At 35.3% G+C, this 24068-nt stretch overlaps 1 protein-coding gene across 2 annotated transcripts in view; it reads left to right on the forward strand.

Annotated features, from left to right (window-relative positions):
- Positions 1–24068, forward strand: part of ARB2A (ARB2 cotranscriptional regulator A) — a 335574-nt gene that overhangs the window by 80080 nt on the left and 231426 nt on the right. The gene's annotated exons all lie outside the window — the stretch shown is intronic.

A 24068-nucleotide genomic window follows, 5' to 3' on the forward strand; every position in this document is an offset into this window, starting at 1 on the left:
TTGCTTTCCTCCGTCATGAGGGTAGCAGTGAAAGGGGACGTGCTGATGATAGCTGATCACTCACCTAGGGGATGCACAGTAAGGACGTGGTTTTGGAATTTAAAAGTGTTTTGAGGCCCAAATGTTAAATATGTTAAGGTTAAAATAAACATACAACATGTTAAACTGTAATATGTTGGAAAGGTTTTTCTATTCTAGTGCTATTCTTATGTTCAGTTGTTTCTGTCTTTTAAGTTATGCAGTGAATACACAATTGTCACAAAGTCTCAGTTTCTTTTTATGTAATTAGAAATATTCCTTAGAGAAAATGTTATCAGGCATGAAACATTTATAATAGAAAGGGTATTTTAGAATATCTTTAGGAATCTATTTTATTTCTAAAAATAATAATACTTTTATAATTAATATTGGAAAAACATCTTGGATATATATTTACAAAATAGCACAACAAATGTGTTCAGTATTCTTTTGTCCTGGATGTGCTGGTAACATTTAAGACAAATCCTAGGGAATGCTTTTGTTAATAGATTTTATGAATCCTCAAATGTGCATTTTGAGTTCATTGAATTAATGCTTTATCCACCTGTAAAAACTGTACAAAGAAACATGTAACGTTTATTCAGATGCTACTTTATGATTTTAGAAAAACCTATAGTAACTGATTATTCAATTAAGAAATTGGTGGAATTAAATATTCAATTACTAGTTGAAATTTATACTAAAATGACACATGAATTGCTGTTTTCTAAACTGTCTTCTTTTTTGTTAAAGACAGTAAATTCTCTCTTCAGTGATTCTGGTTCTGATCATAATACAGTATTTGTATGTTTTAGAGAGAACATTGTATGTAAAATGTTTGTACAACACATTAAGTGTTTGAAAATAATAGTCAAGAACTGAGAAATGTTCAACCAGTGAGCACTCGAGAAGGTGGTTTAGGGAGTTTTATGCCCCTGCAGCAGGTCACCTGCTTTGTCTAGTGTAGAACATTTGATGGGGTCCTATTGAGGTAAAACTGGATGGAGGACACTGTGTGATGCTCTGTATGACCAAACTATTGATTTGCTTAACAGGGAGGTGCAAGCTTTTTAAAATAACATTAAAACAGTAAGCCATTTACCTTTTAAGTGGGATCTGTTTAAAGTATAGCAGTGTTCTTCACCGTTTATTTCTTTACTTCTCTCAACCATATTGTCATGATTCTTGAAAAGAAAGCATTCATTTCTCAATGTCATGCCTGATTTCTAGTTTTATGTAGTTATATTTTCTATATTTTTAAATAAGAAATTTGTTGTGTGAAGATCACTATGAATTTCCAAAAATATTTATCACTTTGGAATCCAGATGCAGTGATTTTTTTTTTTTTAACCATATGGCTTCACTTGTTGCGGTGACTGCTCTGGTGGTAGGGAGGGATGTATGGCATTTTAGGGGAGCAGGCACGGAAAGACCCACAAGGAGGAAGGTGCAGTCCTATTCTTCACCTTTAACATGGTAGTTCTGCTTTTGTTCTGTTTTGTTGTTTCCGTATATTTTATTTGCATAAAGGTTTTCATAGTGTAGAAAGGAGTAGCTGGTCATCAGGATTTTCAGGTGCTGTCAGTTTTCATACTGCTGTGCAAATCAATGTTAATATTTTACAGGGTAGACATTATCATGGCCATGTGGTATGAATTCTTACCAGATTATTTATGTATTATTTCAATTTCTAAGTTATGTTCATATTAATATATTGTAATCCTCTCCAGCAGGTAAGCCATGTCTTAATGGAGCATTTAATGAAGGACATAATGTTTTAACCTAGGCCTTCAATGTGGCCAACATTGTGGGTGTGAGGTGTGCAATGTACAAGTTCTTCAGAATTTTTCCACTCCAGAGAAAAAGTTACATATGATTACAACATATACATATTAAAATTTCATTAGGAAGGAATAGTGCCTATCAAATACCTTCCTGTGAGTACTTTTGAGGATTCCAGGATTTGTGGTTGAGGTCAGTAATGGTGATTTCCCCTAGAAGTTCTTTTATTGTTGAGAAGAGTATTCACTATCCTGGGTTTTTTGTTATTCCAAATGAATTTGCAAATTGCTCTTTCTAACTCTATGAAGAGTTGAGTTGGAATTTTGATGGGGATTGCATTGAATTTGTAGATTGCTTTAGGCAAAGATGGCCATTTTTACTATGTTGATACTTCCAATCCATAAGCATAAGAGATCTTCTCATCTTCTGAGATCTTCAATTTCCTTCTTTAGAGACTTGAAGTTTTTGTCATACAGATCTTTCACTTACTTATTTAGAGTCACACCAAAGTATTTTATATTATTTGTGTCTATTGTGAAGGGTGTCTTTTCCCTAATTTCTTTCTCAGCCTGCTTATCCTTTGAGTAGAGCAAGGCCACTTATTTGTTTGAGTTAATTTTATATCCAGCCACTTTGTTGAAGTTGTTTATCAGCTGTAGAAGTTCACATGTTGAGTTTTTGGGATCACTTAAGTATACTATCATATCATCTGCAAAATTCCTTTTTAATTTGTATCCTTTTGACTCCCTCTTGATGTCAGATTGCTCTGGCTAGGACTTCCAGTACTATATTGAGTAGGTAGGGGGAGAATGGGCAGCCTTGTTTTGTCTCTGATTTAAGTGGGATTGCCTCAAGTTTCTCACTATTTAGTTTGATGTTGGCTATTGGTTTACTGTATATTGCTTTCACTATGTTTAGATATGGGCCTTGAATTCCTGATCTTTCCAAGACATTTCCATGAAGAGGTATTGAATTTTGTCAAATGCTTTCTTAGCATCTAGCGAGATGACCATGTGGTTTTTTCCTTTGAGTTTGTTTATATAGTGGATTATGTTGATGGATTTCTGTGTATTGAACCATCCCTGCTTCATCCCTGGGATGAAGCTTACTTGGTCATGGTGACTGGCCATTTTGATGTCTTCTTGGATTTAGTTTGCAAAAATTTTATTGAGTATTTTTGCATCTATGTTCATGAGGGAAATTGGTATGATGTTCTCCTTCTTTGTAGAGTCTTTATATGGTTTAGGTATGAGCATAATTGTGGCTTCAAAGAATGAGCTGGATAGTGTTCCTTCTGTTTCTATTTTGTGAAATAGTTTGGAGAATATTGGTATTGGGTCTTCTATGAAGGTCTGATCTGCACTGAACCTATCTCTATCTTGTCCGGGGATTTTATTCGTTGAGAGGCTTTTGATAACTGCTTCTGTTTCTTTAGGTGTTATGGGATTGTTTAAATGGTTTATCTGATTCTGATTTAACTTTGGTATCTGGTATCTGTCTAGAAAATGGTCGATTCCTCCCAATTTTCTAGATTTTTATTTGAGTATAGTACGAACTGATAATTTCTTGAATTTCCTCAGTTTCTGTTCTGACATTTTCCCTTTCATTTCTGATTTTTTAAATATTTTTTCTGCACCCTCTAGTTAGTCTGGCTAAGGGTTTATCAATCTTGATGTTCTCCAAGAACAAGGTCCTAGTTTTGTTGATTCTTTATATAGTTCTTTTTGTTTCTACTTGGTTAGTTTCAGCTCTGAGTTTGATTATTTCCTGCTGTTTACTCCTCTTGGGTGTATCTGTATCTTTTTGTTGTAGAGCTTTTAGGTGTGCTGTCAAGTTGTTAGTGTATGCTCTCCCTAGTTTCTTTTTGGAGGCACTCAGAGCTATGTGTTTTCCTCTTAGTACTGCTTTCATTGCATCCTATAAGTTTTGGTATGTTATGCCTTCATTTTCATTAAATTCTGAAAAGTCTTTAATTTCTCTCCTTATTTCTTCTTTGACCATGTTATTATTGAGTAGAACATTGTTCAGCTTCCATGTATATGTGGGCTTTTTGTTGTTGTTGTTGTTGGTTTTTTTTTTTTTTTTTTTTTTTTTTTTTTTGTTACTGAAACCAGCCTTAGTCCATGGTGATCTGATAGGATGCATGGGATATTTTCTATCTTCTTGTATCTGTTGAGGCCTGAGTTGTGACTGACTATATGGTCAGTTTTGGAGAAGCAACCATGAGTTCCTGAAAAGAAGGTATATTTTGTTGTAGAATGAACTGTTCTAATGATTCTGCTAAATCATTTGGTTTATAACCTTTTTTTTTTTAGTTTCACTGAGTCTCTCTTCAGGTTCTGCTTCCATGATTGTACATTGATAAGACTGATATAGAAGTCTCCTACTATTATTGTGTGTCATGCAATATATGCTTTGAGCTTTAGTAGAGTTTTTTTTTATGAATGTGGGTGCCCTTGTATTTGGAACATAGATGTTCATGATTGAGAGTTCATCTTGATAGATTTTTTTCCTTTGATGAGTAAAATGTCCTTCCTTATATTTTTTGGTAACTTTTGATTCAAAATATATTTTATTTGATATTTAAATGGCTATTTGAGCTTGTTTCTTGGGATCATTTGCTAGGAAATTTTTTTACTAACCTTTTACTCTGAGATAGTGATTGTCTTTGTTGATGAGATGTGTTTCTTGTATGCAGCAAAATGTTCTGTCCTGTTTACATATACAGTTTGATAGTCTATCTTTTTATTAGGGAATTGATTGTATTGATATTAGATATTTTAAGGAACAGCGATTGTTGTTTACTGTTGTTATTTTTGCTGTTAGATGTAGAATTATGTTTGTTTTGGTTTGTTTCAAGAAGATTATTTTTTTGATTTTCCTAGGGTGTAGTTTTCCTCCTTGTGTGGAGTTTTTCATCTGTTATCCTTTGTAGGGCTGGGTTTATGGACAGATATTGTATAAATTGCATTTTGTCCTGGAATATCTTGGTTTCTCCATCTATTGTAATTGAGAGTTTTACTGGATATAGTGTCTGGGCTGGCATTTGTGTTCTCTTAGGGTCTTCATAACGTTTGTCCAGGATCTTCTAGCTTTCATAGTTTCTGTTGAAAAGTCTCATATGATTCTGTTCAGTCTGCCCTTATATGTTACTTGTCCTTTTTTCCTTACTGTTTTTAATATTTTTTTTTCTTTTGAGCATTTGTTGTTTTGACTATTATGTGTTGGGAGGAATTTCTTTTTTGGTCCAAACTATTTGGAGTTCCATAGGCTTCTTGTATGTTTATGATCATCTGATTCTTTAGGTTAGGAATTTTTCTTCCATAATTTTGTTGAAGATATTTAGTCGGCCTTTTAGTTGGGAGTCTTAACTCTCTTCTACACTTCTTATCCTTAGGTTTGGTCTTTTCATTGTGTCTTGGATTTTTCTGGATGTTTTGGATTAGGAGCTGTTTCTTCTAGTCCCTTATTCTATACCTATTCTCTGCAGATGCCTTCACAGCTAATATCCAAATATAAGTGAACATGTAGGCCAATATCCTACTGGTCTTTCCGAATCTGAGATACCTTACTCAGGGTGTTTCCTTTTTTCTAATTTCATTTATTTGCCTGCAAATTTCATGATATAATTCTGTTGTGATTTTATCATCTAAGTAATGCTTTACTGTGTAAATGTACCACATTTTCTTTATCCATTTTTCTGTTGAGGAACAAGTAGGCTGTTTCTAATTCCTGGCTATTACGAATAGCCATGTTGAGCAAGTGTCTCTATGGTAGGATGACCCATCCTTTGTGTATACGCCTGAGAGCTGTATACCTGGATCTTGATGTAGGGATTGCCATCTTTCTGAGGAAACTCTGTTGACAATATATAAATGTCTTTCTTACTCTATAGCCTTCCAGCATGTGCTGTCACTTGTGTCAGTGATCTTAGCCATTCTAATTAGTTGTAAGATCAGATTTCAAGCAGTAATGATTTTCATTTTTCTGATGGCTAAGAATGTTGAACATTTTTTTCAGTGTTTCTCAGCCATTTGAGTTTCTTCCAATGATAACTGTATTTTTAGATCTGTACCTCATTTTGTAATTGCATTTTTTTGTTTTTTTTATATATATTTTGACTTTTAACCCTATTTCAGATGTTTAGACTTTCCCATTCTGTTGACTACCACTTTGAATGACATTGTCCTTTGCCATGTAGAAACCTTCCATGAGGTCCTGTTTATTAATTGTTGATCTCAGTGATGATGTCGTAGTGTTCAATTCAGAAAGTTTTTTCCTGTGCCAGTGAGTTCAACACTATTCTCCACTTTTTCTTCCAATTTTTCACGTCCAGTGTGTGCTCGGTTGTGTGTGTATGTGTGTGGTGTCTGTTTAAGTAGTGATTTTGTGTAATGGCCAATTTATGAAATTTCTGAATTGTAATAGTTGACTTTCATGAACCCATATGATGTAGCTTCAGCACACTACTATTCTCTTCGAACTAAGGATCTTTATTCATGTAGTTGAAGATTAAGATTTTTTCAATTCTCACCATTAGCAATATTATTTTCTAATTTTTTTATATTTCTTAATTCTAATTATAAATTCCAATTGTTATCTTTATATAATACAGAAACGTCCTGCACTGAAATGAGCAGTATCCTGAACATACCCTGGATAAAACTCTGAAATTACCTTTTGAGCTAAAACAGTCAGTCACAGATAATGTGGCAAATTTCACTTGTCTGAAGTTCAAAATGTGTTAAACTCATATACCATGTTATAAATAAGGATGGAATGAATCTTTAAACAAGCAGCATTTTTGAAATGAATATAAAAGGGTATATTTTTGAAAAAACATTTTTACTAATTTTTGAGAATTTAATAGTTTGTTTTTATCATTTTTTCTCCTTCCCTCCTCCTAATTCTTCCTAGATTCACTCTTCTTCCTTCTCCAAATCATCCATTCATCTTTGTAATGACCCCTTGAGTCCACTTGTGCTGCCCACATCCTCATTTCTGTTGTTCGGTCTTCCTGGATACCCTCAAAGGAAACTGACCATGCCAGTGACTGCCAGTACCTTCTTCTCTAAACGTGGGACTTCATGACTACTTTCCCTTTGAACGCAAGAGTCTCTGTCAATATCACTATTGTACAGACCCCATGCAAGCTGTCACAGCGTCTGTGCATTTGTGTGTGCATGTGCCTTGCAGGAAACACTGTTTTGATGTAGTCATTTATGGCTTCTGGTATTAACAGTCATTCCACCTCCTCTTTAGTGATTCCTGGGTGTGGAAGGAGAATGTAAAATGTAGACATCTCATTCAGGGCTGAGTGCTCTGCAGTTTCTTATTCACTGCATGGTATCTAGTTGCAGGTCTCTGTAAGTTATCGATCGCAAACAGACCTTCTTTGGTAAGGTTTATGGGGGTTGGTTGACTACTATGTGCATTTACCAGAATAATATAGCCGGGTCTCTGATCTAGCTTGTCACATTTTTTGCATATATAATCATAAGGGAGGAGCAAGACTTAAGTCCAGTGTTTTAAAATGTGTGGTTACTCCTATGACATTTGTGCACTCTGCAGTAGTGGTCATTCCTTACTAAGTCCGTCATTAATGTAGCTCCATGGGTCACACCTGGCCAAGCTTAAGGACTCTCTTCCTCATCCCAGTGTGTGCATAGCAACCTCTAGCACTATGAAAGGCAGCCAGCAGTGCTAAAGCTTCTAGTTAGTATCAACCTGATTTCTCCACATTATACGAGTTGAGTATATGGTGTATTCAGCAGTAAAGTCTTACCATATAAGTTCCGGAAAACAAAAAAGAACAGCGGGCCATATATGCAGTTTGGGGCAATGGTAATGGTGGCATATGTAATCGTGTCGACCAATAACTCCAAAAGTAGTAACCCATTGTGGGCTTTTTATTCGGTAGCCTATGATGTCTAGAATGGACGTCATTCCCCAGTTATAGAGTAACTCCATATTACACTGGGGTGTTTGTGTGTGTTAAAGAGCATGGGAGAAGAGTCTAAAAAAGGATATCAGGGGCTTTTTCTCTTATAACTCCTTGCCTAGAAACATCCTTGCTTTGTGAATTTGCTGGGTAACTGTAAAGTTATCTCTGTGTAATATCCAAATATTCCATTTGAAGTATGTATGTGGGAACTTGCCATTTGAAGTAATTTAGGGATAATAAATGGTAAGCTCACTTGAGATTAATCTAAAGTTCATTCTAAATAATAACAGACTTGGTCTTTCTCTTTAATGTTTATTTCTGTATCAACTGAAACTTTTGTTTCTCCTTGAACTGAGCCTGTTCTCTTTTACATTGCTTCTACTCTTTCTGTTGTTATTTGGGATCCTTCAACTGAGATGTTCATCCCAAGAAATGTATAAACTAATACCTGACACATAAGCACTTAAGCTTATAATTTTCATGTTTAAGGCAGGGTATTACGTATGCCAGGTTGGCCTTATATTCATGCATGATATAACCAAGGATGTTCTTGATTTTCTGATCCTTATGCAGAGTACAGGACTTGCAGGCCTATACCACAATACTCGATTTATGTAGAGCTGAGGAATCAAACTCAGAGATTCTAGGATTCTAGGCTAGCACTGTATGAATTAAACTATACTCCAGGCTCTGTAAGTCACTTTTATGTTGTTGTTATAGTTTCAGAAAAAGCAATGGTTTGGAATTTGGCTTGAACATGAAATCTTCTCCATAGGCTCATGTATTTGAGCACGTGGGTCTTAGCTTTTGGTGCTATTTTGAAATGCTGCAGAATGTCTAGTGTCACAGCAATGGCTCGGTTGTCAGTCACTGGAGACTGGCTTTGGAGGGTCATGGTCCAAACTTCTCATCTGGTCAAGGCTGTTTGTGACCCCTTTCTAACATGTGAACTAGCTGTACACGTTTCTGCTTAGCAGTATCTTTGACTGAGATGAGTTACACAGTTACACAGGTGTGACTGCAGCATAAGTTGGCTTTTGTTTCAGGCTCTCCATGTCAAGTACAGCTTTTCGTTTTACCTTAGGTTACCTTAGGTGTCATTTTCATTGTCCTTATTGTATCTGTAATTGTGCAATAGAGGAATGTGTCCTCGTCAGCTCTGCAATATAAAGCATATTACATTCAATTCTGAAGTCATTCGTGATTTCATGGAATTATCAATAATGACGACTTTCCAGTTGGAGATCTTACAGAGCATCTGTGCTTACTTAGGAGTTGTTGTGCAGCACTGACCTTTTGTGATTCATCGTTAAAAACATTCAAGGTCCATTCAGTTCTCAGTTCAGCTGAACTTCATGTCATGTCATCTTTCTGTCTCATCATGTGAATATGCTGATTGGTGAAGCGAAGTCAAAGCTGCTGGCATATGTGACAGGGTACTGTTTCCTAGTGGACATCCTTCAACAGACATGGCCATATCTGTATAAGAGTGTATACAGCTGTATGTGCAGTGACTTATAACTGCTGACTGATATCCTCAAGAAAATTAAAGTTCTTGGAACAGTATTTTCTGTTTCTTTTGGCATGAAATAGCCAATGGTTTTGCTTTCCTAAAGCAACTTGTTTTCTTTACACACTCTATGTTCCTGGTGCTGGCACACTTATTTTGCACTATTCTCTTTTGGATGCAGTTTTTTTAGAATACAACATAAAGACTATAGGAAAATAGCCAGCTGTCACATTCCTGAGGTCTGATCATCCCCAATAGATGAAATGCACTGTTTTGGCTACATATTACTTGCCAGATTGCTAAGCAGATGTTCTAGGCTATGATTCAGGAAAGTGAGACCTCTTGAAGCATTCCCTGAGAGTCACTGTTGGCATCTCCAAACCATTTATTTAAAGGTAATTAGTCCTAGTAAAAGTGAAAATGTATAGGAAATGAGAAGAAAATTATTGTATAAGGTGTAGGAGTTGAGTGTGTGTGTATAATTGTAAAAACATTTTTACATAAGCAGAATTGTAATTCAGTTATTTTCACTTAAAAACATGGAGTATTTTAGAAAATTGTGTTAAAAAATAGTTCTAGCAAATCAACAACAGAAACAGCATTTCTTTTTCTTCACCAGTTATACCACCAGGCGCATAAGTTAAGAACATTCCATGTTTAGACTTTGAATTTTTATGAAATATTAGTTTCACGTAGTGGGTTTTTGTTGGATAGATAAATCTATCATTAATGAATTGGCATAGGTAAAGATTTAAACTATATATTTAAGCCTTTTAAAAAATTACAAAAATTATGTATGATATATTCAGATTTATCTTTCCACTGTAGATTTTAAAGTTGCCACAAAGGGATTGTTCGTGTCGGCACATTTCACTAATATTCATTATGGTTTGCACAGCTGTACTTCCAAATGTGTGAAATGTAGTATTTTGTTGTGAGGAAAATTCTTCTGCCATTGTATTTAAGAAAGATGATAGCAAACACTGGAAATAAAGGCCTTAAGTCTAATTTCTGTTTGCTGGTAGATGAATTTGGATATGGAGTAGTGAGGGTTTGTCAGACATTACGCATGTTCTTAACAGTCACCTCAAAGAACATCTCAGTGTGAAAAGTCAAACTCTAAAATTGCCTCTGCTTTCTATTTAAACAGTTCTTGAGTGTTTTCTGGCTCAGATTTTGTTGGATTAGCTCTTCAGTGTCATTGATGCCAAAGTCTGAACTTAGCATTTCTTCCAGAACTCTGCAGAGCTAATCAAAGGTATAAATCCCCCCAAGCCACCTTGGTTTCTGAGTTTAAATGGATGTTAGTTGTAAATTGTTCACAATTCCTAATTTTTGCTGAACTAAAAGCTGCTTTCCAATAAGAAAAAACAAAACAAAAAAAAAAACAAACAACAACAACAAAAAAAACAAGAGTTTGCAATGTAGAAAAAACAAAACCAAAACCAAATGATTGGCCATCCCAGGTTTTTGTTTGATAATGCAGAGTTATTTTGTGTATAGAGAACATAATAATTTGTGCAGAAAGTTCCTTATTGAATGAATGATAGCTGTACATTGGTATTCTCTCTGTTTCTCACTTTTCTCTCCGACTCTTTCCTTACACACCTTCACTGGGAAGCTAGCAGGTCTTCGCTGAGCGTGTCAAATGGTTGCCTCTCAATTCTGTTATTCATTTACACTTTAACACCTCAACTGAGATGCAGCTGACTTTTCCCCACCCAAATTTAGAAAAGAATAAAAGCAGAAGGTGGAGATCAGTATAACTAATAAATAATTTGTAGGTAATAAATAATAAATGTGAGAATGAGTGGGTCTCTTACCTATCAGCTGAGAGCAGACAGACTCACTCGCAGCCCCCATGAGAGTCTGACTGTACTGAAGAAGAACACGCTTTGTATGGGGAGCCGGCTGCCAAGGGTTCAGTAAATACAAGGGAAGCAGTTTCCTGACTGAGAGTAGCTCTATCCTGGTGGCCCATGGCAAGGGTGCAGAGGACGGATAATCATGAGGCTTTATTGAGACTAGCTGATGGCAGTTGTCTGTCCCTGGGTCCCAGTGAGTTGAGTTCCATAATTAAAATCTCTTTCTCATCCATCTTCACACTGTCTAATACCCAGGAAGAAATTAGTTTGGAAAGTGTAAAGCTAGAGACTCTTTTTTTAATTGTTTGGTCTCAAAAGGACTTTTATTCATATACTTTGGTATTCATGATAACTCAAAAAAATTGCACTTACTACAACCTAACAATCTGTGGAGGTTGTTATTAAAAATTAAGTAAATAATTGTAATTAAAAACTTTTATTTTCTCCAAATTCTGGTTTAATAAGGAACTGTTTATTTTTTTTCCTAAACAGATTTTTCTTAAACTGTTTTAATAGTTCAAGTAACAAAGTAAGATTCTTCATATGACTTAAATAGAATTTGTAGTATTATACTTATCCATTCTTTTGATATTTCTGCTGCGAAGAAATATAGAGTTCTTAAGTTCATTGTACTTAATTGATAATTCATTCTATAAATTGATCATCATAAATTTGTAATTCCATAACTAGTAAGCAATTGTTTATTTTTGAGGAAAGCATCAGGCTATTCACAAAAATAGCCACGGTATAACTTTAGAAAACAAATATTAAGACTATTACACTATTTTTCTGTAAGATGCATTTGACATGACAACTTCCATTCACAAAAATACATGGTTACATTCGTGTTGTAGCAGTCCCACTCAAGTGAGGGAAAACACACCTCTAATGAAAAGCTGTTCTCAGGGTTACGAGTAAATGAAAGGGAAGCAACTCCTGAAATCATGAATGGGAAGAACTGTGCTCCCTGCAAAACAAGAGATTATTTTGGAAACAGTTGATAAAAACCATACAACTATTAATTGTTAAGTCAAAGAGGTATCAAAATTGAGAATGCCAAGAAGTGCTTGCCAACAGGAGCCTGATGCCGGTCTCTTCAGAGGCTGTGCCAGAGCCTGACAAATTCAAAGGCAGATGCTGTCAACCAACCACTGCACTGAGAACAGAGCCTCCAATGAAAGAGTTAGAGAAAAGGTCTGAAGGGGTTTTCAATCCCATAGGAAGAACAACAAAATCAACCAACCAGAATCCCAAGATCTTCCAGAGACTAAATCACCAATCAAAAAGTACACAGGGAGTGTCCCATGGCTCCAGCCACATGTGTAGCAAAGAATGTACTTTTTGGACATCAGTTTGAGGAGAGGCCCTTGGTCCTGGGAAGGCTCTATGTCCCATTGTATGGGAATGCTAGGGTGGGGAGGTGGGAGGGAGCAGGTGGGTGGGTGGGGGAGCACTCTCATAGAGGCAGGTAGAAGGGGGGATGAGATGGGGGTTTCTGGAGGGGAAACCAGGAAAGGGGATAACATTTCAAATGTAAGTAAAGAAAAATATGCAATTCTTTAAAAAAAATTAAAAAAAAATGAAACATGGAATTTTCCTTTGCTTGATGAAGCAATGATGAATTCAGTTGGTGAATGGCCATTTTATACAAATTCAAATTCATAAATGGAGTTAAGAATGAAGTAGTCTATAGCAACTTGAATTTTGGAACAGAGATTTATTAGTTGAGTTAGCCATAAATGAGGCTGGGAGAATATATTCAGGGAGAACTTGAAAGGACATAGGTTAACCCTTGAAAGAAGCTACTTTTTTGGGGTGATGGAAGAAATGGGACAGGCAAATAGATGACACATTTTCGAAGAACCAGTGTATTATACTCACCCATATTTTGTGAATGAATAAATGGAACAGCACTTGAGAAATAATTGTATCCATTAATTTGTTCATATCATTGTAATCAGTTGCTTAACCATACAAGAGAAAGAAATAAACTTGTCTGCTCTGTAGCTTTTACTTTAATTTCCCAGTATTTATGGGAATTATGGAAAAGAACATCTGTGAGTCTACTTTCCAACTCATGAGGATAATGCCTCTTTACTCCATTGTTCAGAGGGTTTAATGAGATGAAATTTCCAAACCATAGCATGCTGTAACAATTCCGTGCAATATTCTACTGAGGAAGTCAAGAGGGTCTGAAGTTTGGAGTTGACAAACTCAATTTTGAGTACTGGTGCTGGCCACGGTGAGTGAGTGAGCAGGGGTGAACCATCGCTGAAATGACGCACTGCACACTGGGTGGTCCATTGGCTCCTGCTCCGCTGTCAACGCTACTGTGAAAGTTGTGTCTAAAGCTGTGGATTCATTGTGCTTTGTGGAGTATCATTTGCTTTTCCTCTGTATCTTGTTACTATTTGTATGTATCTTGGAAGATCTTTTGATGGATATTTTAATAGTGCTCCTGTTTGAATGCATGTTTCTCTAGAATTTTTCAGACAGTTAATCTAAAGTATGCATTGTATGGACACTTTGTTCTGGATTGTTTTGACAATTAATTTAGGAAATTACAATTAATTTAGGAAATTAGGTGAGAAATATAATTTATCAGCTCTCTGATATTTAGGGCTCAAAGAACCAAGGTAAAAAATTTTTAGTCTTATGCATGGATATAAAAACATGTATTTACTGAGGCTAACTTAATATGAGTTCTGCCTTTGGCACTGAACCACATTTGAAGCAGGTCATATCTCTTTGAAGAATAAATATAAGTTAAGAATATTACTTATGTCACTGCTTTATACTTTTTAAAGCATAGGCAATATCTAGTTATTAGCCATGTTTATGGTATGTTATAAATACATATTTTATAGTTTCTCTTAGTTTAAATGTATGGGTGGTAGAGAAGCTTAGCTATTTATTCATATTAATGAATGTCAAAATTTACTTAGATAATTAGAGTTTCTATTTCTCATGCAATTGTTGCCATATAAAATATTTTCTGATTGACAGTATAAATAAATATATAAATACTTTCTCTGTGTATGTATGTTATGTATGTGTGTATGTATGTATGAGTGTATGTGTATAAGCATGCATGTGTTTGTGTGAATGCTGGTGTGTTTATATTTGTGGGTTCATTTGTAGGTCAGATGCTAACCTTGTATGTTGTTCTTCAGGAGACATCCATCTTGCTGCTGCTTGTGTGTGTGTGTGTGTGTGTGTGTGTGTGTGTGTGTGTGTGTGTGTTTGATGTATGCCTGTGTGTGCATGGGTGTGACGAACAACCACGCACGCACATGTGGCGGCAGAAGTTAACTTAGAGAATCTTTATCCTTTTCCGTAATATTTTTAAAGACGGTCTGTCCTATTCTTTTGTGTAGAGTAGCATGTCAGTGTGCCTGTCTATACCAGCACTGCTGAGTGTACACCTTGTCATTCCTTGCTTCTTATGTGGGTTCTGGGTCTTTGAACTCAGGTCTCAAGCCTTCATATCACTTTAACCTTGCATCTCAGCCTTGTTTTAAGTTTTAGCATAATTGTTTTGGGAATTTTGCACTATTAGAGAATGAAATATGTTTATCTCCTCTTATTATTTCCCTCTGTCTCCCTTTATAGCTCCATACATGATCTTCCAGGGTCCAGTCTGACCTTTTCTATCCGTTTAAATGGAATTTCTCTAGGTCCTGGGCCTGCCTAGTTAGTGAACCCTAGTGCAGAGATAACATCTGTCTTTGGTTGGACCCAGCTTTTCTGTAGGTGCTGAGTGGTGAACTTGGGTCTTCATGCTTGCACAAGAACTTCGTGAATTGAGCTATCTCCCCATCTTTAATGAACAATGCATTGTCTGTAAAATAAGTTTAATACCTATATCTCAACTCTACTGCAGTAGAGAGACACCAAGTGCACACAGCACACTGTCCTTGGGAGCATTGCCTAGCCTGAGAATGCTGAGGAAAGGTGTAATTGTGAGCACCTCTCATGAACCTTCGACTGCTTTCCTTGGGTCTTTGGTCTGTTATGTTTGTATGTGGAGCACCAGCATGAGCTTTCTAAGAAGAACCGAGAATTTTCTTCAGTGTCAAAGTTCTTCTCCTTTAAAGTCTTACTTGGAAAACCTAATACACACATATTAACTGAGGGTCAGAATGGAGACCTGGGTGTTAATAAGACCATATACAGCTTCTTCAAGATAGCTTTTTTCTCTTCACTCTCTATCCAGGCTTCTTTTCCTTATTCCGAGATTTTACGGTTCCAACAGGTTTTGAAAATAATTACATCAGAGAGAGAAATAAGAAATGAGAGATTATTGTCATCTCTTTATTCATTTCGTTGTCATTGCCCTAGATCCATTAAGGGTTCTTTGCAGATTTTTGGACCTATTTGGGATCTGCTAGAGGACTCCTTTGTGGTTTACATAGTCCAATCATGATCATGTCTAGATTAATTATATGACTATATAAAAGTCTGTTCCGTATACACTAAATTACTGATTGTCAGGAATACTCAAGGGCTGCACATGGCAATCTATTCAGAGGTAAACTGAAGCAAAGACAAGTTTTTGTTTATGCCTGTAGTTGGAACAATGCAACCACCTTTGATGTTGTTTACCAGGAATATTCTTGAGCCCACAAGATGGCAGTATTACTTCATAAAGGTAAACAAACTAATGAAGTGCTTGGTTTTCCAGACAAATACAGGAAGCTCCAGACTGTAGCTTCAAAACTCATGGTCCTTTATGAAGTATGGAGGGCAAGAGAACATGAGAGGGGGAAATTACGTATTTGATAAATGATGTAGTTGCAATAGTAACCATGCCATGTGATATAGAATCTGTCCATCCCCTACCTTCAGCATTCATAAGAGGAGGGAAACATCACAAAAACACATTTTTTCGTATGGTCTTGTCTCCCCAGCTTCAGTCCAGTATTCCAGGCATTCATGTTGGTGTCATTATATGATGGATCCTGAGTTTGGAAGCCTCGTTAGGTCATCTTGGTTAAGAGAAGGTGACAGATTTTAGGAAGATTTTTGCAGTCAGGGTGAAATGAAAAATTGAGTTTTAAAGGTTAACCATCAACCCAAGTTGTTCCAAATACCAACTGGTTTTATCAGTAAGTTTCTTTGTAGGTCATATTTATGTAGATATTACAAAGTTTGTATTACTCTTGACTGAAGGTATAAATTTAGTGTTGTAGAGATAAAGGATTTTTGACTCATTATTCTTGTTCTTTACACACTAATTAAATAGCTATTTTTAACAATTGTTTAATAGTTTAAGAACTTTCCTTCCGAATAATTTTTCTAATAAGTTATTTCAAATGCAGTGCTTGCCTTCTTTCACAATCAAATACTCATAAAACCAAGTTATTTTGAATGAAAGAGTTACTCTAGTGGATGTTGTATTTGAACCAATAACTGCACATAACTTAATAAGAAATATGTACTCACACTGGTGCATTCAGTGTTTTAAAATCACTAAGCTTTTGTGCTATACAGTAGACTGCTGTGACTTAAAGGGGAACCTACTTTCTTATTTTCTAGTTCTTCATTTTCTTCTACATTATTTGCAGAGATAATGCTCATAGCTCCATAGTAGCTATGGTAATGGAATTTGGACAGTTACTGACAAGTAACACACATCTTACTTCCAAACACCTAGTCGGTGTTCGTTAGAGTTCTTAAATCTTTGTCATGTTTTAGGTTATGTGCTTTGATTTTGTTTTTTTTTTTTTTCTTCTTGAATAGAGAAAAATAGTCTAAGTTACTGGGATTGTAATGAGTATCTTGTTGGAGGGATGTCTTGTGACAGACTTGTTTGTGTAGACTAATCTGGAGAGTATGTGTGGTGTTTGCTTCCCATGCAGAGATCAGCCTTTCTGGTGTACCATTAACTGAAGGGTTTTTTATTTTTATTGAATTGGGAGATTAAAGATTATAATTATTCAGTATTAACATAATTCAACTACTGCAATAGTTTCAAGTGACATTTCTCCATTGCATTTGGCCTTTATATAAGGTTTGTAGATCAGTTGTAAACTCTAGTTTGTTGCATAGACATAAAAGTAAATATTAGGAAGCAGATATGAATTAACAAAACTGCTCAGAGTGAGTAGAAGGGCTTCATTATCTAGGAATTTATCATCCCACCATGCTTATATCATTTGGATTTTTGAGTCACAGTACTACACTTGGAATGGGCTAATGCTAAAGGTAACCCACGTTCTTACATTCATTTTTCAGGAGGTAGGCAATAGGACAGCAAAAGCATTAGTTTTGGAGTTAGTTTTCATTTGGCTCATGCTCCAAGCTATTCTCTCTTTCCTGAAGATGCTGCCATTATTGGCTCTGTTTTCTGTAGGAGACAGAGTAATGAAGGAAAGCGACAAGGTCACCGAGATAGAGAGAGGGAAGCTGGCAAGAATAGAGAAGTAGCAGCTTATATGAGTCTCAGTTGAACACGACCTCCTGCCCCGGCCCTTGACACTGATAGTTCTGTGGATGCCATTCTCAACACCAGGAGAGTCAGAGCATCTCACAGCAGACTCTTAAGGCTTTCAAAGACTCCCAGGGATTAATTTAAATGCAGAAGGAGGATGTTCCCATATATAGTAGAGTTACTATAGAAACTACATATGGGACCTTTGAGAAGATTAACTGTACAGAATCAGAGCAGTCTTTCACATCTGTTAGCACCTGTATTAGAATTAGAACAGAATCAGCATAAGAAGGCACAGAGAGGAAAATGCATAGAAAACAGTAAAGATGAAAAGATGCCATTTGGAAAACAAGCTCCAAAAATCTTTACAGAAAGAGAATTTTTTTTTTTAAGTGCTGTGATATAGCTGTTTAAAGGAGTATGGAGACAGTCTATTCATGTGTATCTAATGTATGTATGATTTCTTGTTTTCACATTCCATCTTACTTTACATGAAATAGTAATGCATAAAAGACCTTCAAGGTATAGCAGGTTAGGTTTGGAAATCACAGCTACCTTCTAAGATGTTGTGTTGATTAATAGCAAACATGAAGAAGTATTTGTTCTTTTTATTTTCTTAAAATATTTGAAAGCATATAGTAAAATTTTATATTAATGTTTTAATGTGACACTTGATAAATAATATATATTTTTTAAACATTTTACATAGAACTTACAGCATTTTATTGATCATAAAATTATGAGTTTTGAAAACAATAAAGTTTCATAATTTTTATGTCTAGAGTTACAGTGTCAGGTCATAATGTCATATACTTGTGGTATTGTATTTTTTCTGAGCATGTTTACATAAAGATATAAAACTGGCTAAATAGTAGATTTTTATGGCATGCTAGTATAAAAATTTAAAATGGACAGATAATTAGAGATTTAACATCTTTCTGAAAGTATAATTAAAAATAGAGATCTGCTGACATCTCTAAAATTTCTTAATTCTTATTTGAAGTCCTAGTCTGAAAATCTTGGAGAAAAGTAAATTAAGAAAAAATATCAAAATTGATGAGTTTAGTGTAGAGTGTGAAGATCCAGAGTAAATTAGAATTCTGCTCACTAAGTGCCTTAGAGCTTATTCCACCTGACTCATCAAATGAAAAATTCATCAATTAATCCTCTGACAATAACGATATATACATAAAAATCAATCTGGAATTGATTTTTTTAGTCTGAACATGAAAACCAAGCTCTGGCTTATACATAATGTGAAATTTCTCTTCATTTCGACTTTATTATTGAGTATAACAGCGAAGTGTTCATGCAATTATTTGTTCTGAGTCAACTACAAAAATGTGATTGTTTGAGAAAGAGCATATGTGCTAGGGAGGTGCTCCAAAGTGCAATCTGAGTGAGCTAATAAAGCTGTCAGATGCGTGGAAGGAAACAGCTCATGGGACCCCTAGAAGGCAGCCAACAGCCAGGGACACTGATCACTGCCCTGATGGGAGACCACCCAAGACAGTTAGCAGTGAGCTGAGTACTGAGGAAGATCAAAGACAGAGAAGAGTAACATAAAATAACTCAGATCTCAGATGGGGATTAGAAGGAGCATTGTTAGGGATGTGATTTCTATGAAGGGCAGGAGAAAGGGAAAGTGGAAGGGAGGGAGGGAGGGAGTGAGAGAGAGTGTGAGAGAGAAGGAGTGTGTGTGTGTGTGTGTGTGTGTGTGTGTGAGAGAGAGAGAGAGAGAGAGAGAGAGAGAGAGAGAGAGAGAGAGAGAGAGAGAGAGAGAGAGAGAGAATGTATGTGCAAATGTTTCACAAGACACAAAACATTCAAATTATCCTTTTCATCGGGATTAGTCCTTCTCTGTGGTCCCACACACACATTCCAAAGAAACTGTGTTTCAAGTGCATGCCAGCGTGATGTCAGCATAAAAATATAATGCACAGTTATTCTCCAAAACAATGTGAGCTAAGTGCTAACGGTTTTGTTTTGATTTAATTAAAATAATCATAGCAAAAATATTTCAGATATATAAGTACAAGGGGAAAATTTCAGTGGTCATATCTAATTTTCCATCATTCCAAGATGCTCCTCTTCCCAGTTCCCAAACCTACACAGTACTGCTGCTGGGGTCTTAATTTCCATGGTGGAGTCTCCACATGGCATTTTATCAGACTGTGTTGGAAGTTCTCTATGTGTCTATTGCCAGTTTGATATTGTTCTAAATGATCTAAGTCAGCATTCTATGACAAAAAATAGGTTTTCTTCCAGAGTGTGGTAATGTGAGTCAGAGGTAAGATGCTGAGGGGCTGTGAGGCCAGAGCACCGTCAGTGTAACTTATCTCGCGTGCAGTAAACTGTGATGACTCTCTTCTGAATGCGAGTTCAAAGAAACGAGCATTAAACTGTTTTTATGTTTTATGGATGTTTTTTTAAAGCTGAATACATGTGATTCTTAAGCTATTAGAATTTTCCCCCTGTCACAATAGCAGTGAGAAAATTACAATAGAAATGTCTTCCAGAGACCACAGCATATGAAATGATGTCTCTTCTCCATAGCTTAAAGTGCTAGCTGCATTTTAGGTCTCGTTCTTTACATATACCTTGACAATTATGATTGCTTGATTCAAGAAGGAGCTTTTTTGCTAGTTAATGTCACAATACCAAATACATTATATATGAAAAGTATGTGCAATGTTCTGTTTCTAAGCAGGTCAGAGAGTCTGCTGAAAACCTAAGTAGGTTAAAATGTATTGTTAAGATCTTTTGTTATTCAAATATTTGTGGCTCTTTTTTGGTTGTTGTTGTTTCTTAGTCTCATCTTTAAACAATCTGGGAAAATGTGTCTAAGAAATAGACCATTCCTGGGGACTCTACTTTGTCACAGGCAGGTCGTAAAGAATAACTTGTAAGTTTTGTCTGTCTGACCCTGTGTCTTATCACACGATTCATGGGGTCGGAATATGTATTATGATTAAATACTGATATAGTGGCTAGTTATAGAATATTTACAACTATATTAGCTGAAAACTACATCATTGTAGTTACAAATATTTAAATATGTCTAGCACCAAGTTTTCTTGTGGTTTGTATAGCTAATGAGTATTTTATATAACCATTTTTAATTTATCACATTAGATTTGAAGAGCTAAGAATCAGTCATTTTGTTCATTATAGATAATTTTATTCCTTTGGAAAAAAGTATTTTTTTTGAGACTTAAAAAAGTTCTATAAATAATTACTTGCTTAAAAATAGTTACACTGATTTTATTCTTTGTTTTATATTTTATTTTAAGTAGAGAGAAATGGTAATAAAAGGAAACTGTATTTCTTGAAAATGATCATTTATACATTCAATAATAATAGTAGACTCCTGGGAGTTCATTTGAGTCATATCTTAATTTTTTATGATAATTTATTTGTGGACCGCTGTGTGCAGAACTGATCATGGGCAAGTAAAATCCTTTGCTTTGCTTTGGATTTGAGCACGTGAAATAGGGACCATTGCTTCAATAGTCTTAGATATGAGACTCATATAGGGGGTCAATATGATTAAGATTATTATCTATTTTCCTTTGTTCCTATTTATTCAAAATATGAAAATAATTGCTGAAATAATAGTACATTTTAATCTAATTTAATGTAGCTCTCATGTAAAAATTCGCTTTCTGCACACAGTTGAGACTGTCCCGTAGCATCAGACACTGCCGCTGTGAACTGCAGTTGCACATTGGGAAGGAGTCCTGGAGCACTTCCCACATAGGGCTTCTGCCGTTTCCAGTTGTCTCAAGACACATTCAAAATTTTGTTTGAAATTTGGAGACATCTTTGTTATTTGTAATTTTTTTCCACAAACAGCTTATTTTTATAAAGGTTTATCATCACATAGCTTTGCCACTTTGACAGAAAAAATAAATTTTTTAGCTCTGAAATCCAAGATGTTTTGTTCATTCCAGATGCATTCTCAGAAGATAAATTCTTATTTTTCATGCTGTTTATTCAGTAGAACTTAGGGTTTTGAAAAACTATAGATAAGTTGATACTTTGAAGCACAACACTGCAGTCTAAAGATGATCCCTTTAAAAGAAATGGGCCTTCACATTCATTAGATTTGTTTTTACCTTTTGTTCTATCATTTTTGCATAAAATAGAAATTGTTTTTAACATTTTACTAGCTTTTAATTATTCTTCAGTGGGAAGTAGCTTATCAATAAAATGTTTTATTAAATTCTTACAGTATAAACTTTAGTACGGTGAGGCGTGGTGGCGCTAACCAGGGCTTTGTCAGAACTGCACCTGTATTTCAGAACTGTTTTAATTCACTTAAGAGCTGGTAAGCTGTGAATACCTTTGTATTGTGGCTTACTTTATTAAGTAATGTTATTAATTCTAAATTTACTTTTCTTGAAACAAGATCTGGATCTCTAATTTTCAATGATAATTATATACTTTATAAATTAAAATATGATTTGACATTATTTCCTAACAATTTTTAGTATAGATGGGCTCTTCACATTTGGCAAATATCTATTAAAAACATGGTTTGAGCTGTTCTCTTCAAGGCAGTAGTAACAGGGGCTCATGTTCTTAACACAGTTCTAAAGTGTTCAGTAATTATGTTCTGTATTTATTGAATACTCTATTTGTAAATAGTGTGCTTCCAGAATCCAGATAAATAATTTCAGTGTCTGGTTAATGTTAATATCATAATGATTTTAACATATTTATTGATGAGTGTTTCTGAAATATTGATATGATTACCATGTCAGTTTTTTACCTTTCCGAAAAAAGTATTCTGAATTTTCTTATCTTTCAATATTTTATCATAGTAAGGAAGAAATGTTTGAAATAAATGGTTTTGAATGCAAATCGAATACTAGTCTAAGAAATTATAGTATGCATTTAAAATTTATAATGATACATTATCTTTGCCAGTTAGGAGAAATGTCCTCAAGAGAAAGTGTAAAATAGCATGTTTTAATGTTATATTTAAAATTGTGTAAAAGCAATTTCCACTTACAACAGTCTAACACTGTGTGACTCTCTTTTGGCTTGAAGGCATGTTCAAACTGAAGATAATATTCTGTCATAAATAAGAGTATTTTATCTAGAAAATATTAACTGACTTCATTTATATAGTTTTAAAATTATGGCAGTGTGTACTCTGTAAACCCAAACCTTCAAATATTATGGTTTACTTATAGATCATATGGCTTGAGAAAAAATGGCATGGTATGGTGGGTATTTTGCTACTGTAGTTGAAGAGCTGGAGGATCATATTTACGGGATGTAAATATAAACATTAACATGTGACGGTCAGACTCTTCGTGTATACGTGAATGAAGTGATTTAGCATTGTTCTGTTCTGTACTGAAGTGTTTGAAGTGTTCAGAATTTGTGGATCTGCTGTAGCGTGTACTGCATCTTGAGTACAGAATCAAAATTAAGCATGTGCAGGAGCATCTCTTATTAGGAGTGCTTTCACAGCAGGAGCTCATATGCAAGAGCTCATATACATTCTTTAGAACGTTCTTTATTACTCTGACTCTAACTCCCAGAGTTCTTGGCAGGGCCAGAGTGGAGGGATACATTTGTACCTGTACAACACACGGTAACTCTCTGGACCATACTTTCAGTTAGAGTTACTATTAGGTATCTATACACGCATGTTTGACTTACTCATCCGTGTATAGAGTCAAATATATGGAGAATGAGAGCTGACATTCTCAGCATCTTTTGAAGTAAAGCCTAAGTGCCTACTAGTATTTCTCAAAGGCCAACAAGAAAAAATATTGAGCATTTGTGCTTTGTAGGACAGGTCGACTTCTTCTTGCCTATGGAATTTTCTCCCTAAATAGTCTGCTCACACACTGGATTTCAGGAGTTCTTGGTTTCTTCACTTAAGAAACTTGCAAACTCATTCTACCAGTTATTACAGTCTGAAATAAATATTATATGGCAGACACAATTGTAAGGGACTTAATTTTTAATTTGACATTACTGTATACAAAAATGTTTTTTTCCTATAATTTTGATATTTTGGCCTCTTGTTAGAGGGACATCAGCACTTTTACAAAATGTCACCATACATTTTGCTGTTATTTAAGGCAGAAAGTGCAGCATGGGTCACTAACCCATCTTCCCACTGTGGGAGTTAAGACTTGGATGTCTAGCAGCTTTGCCTGAGACGGCCTGGGGCCCAGGTCTGAGTCCTGGGGCACTTCCTGCTTCTCTTACTCACAGCTCTCTCTTTATGCTTATAATGAAGAAAATACTAGTGATTTATCAGCTGAAAATGAGAAACAAACCCGATATGTAAAATTTGTATAGAAATATTGAATAATATATTTCACTTTTGTACTTTTACAGTGGATGCTTTGTTGATTTGAGTTGGCAAACACAGCTCTTATATCTTGTTCCTGTGTTGGCTAATGAAGTAAAGGTTTTGTTTTTTTCTTTTTGCTAGTTTCTCTTAGCATGACTAATGCAGTAAGGAAATGTAGTACTAATAAAGTCTTA

This window comes from Micromys minutus (genome assembly GCF_963924665.1).
Source record: "Micromys minutus genome assembly, chromosome: 11".
In the NCBI taxonomy this organism is placed as follows: domain Eukaryota; kingdom Metazoa; phylum Chordata; class Mammalia; order Rodentia; family Muridae; genus Micromys; species Micromys minutus.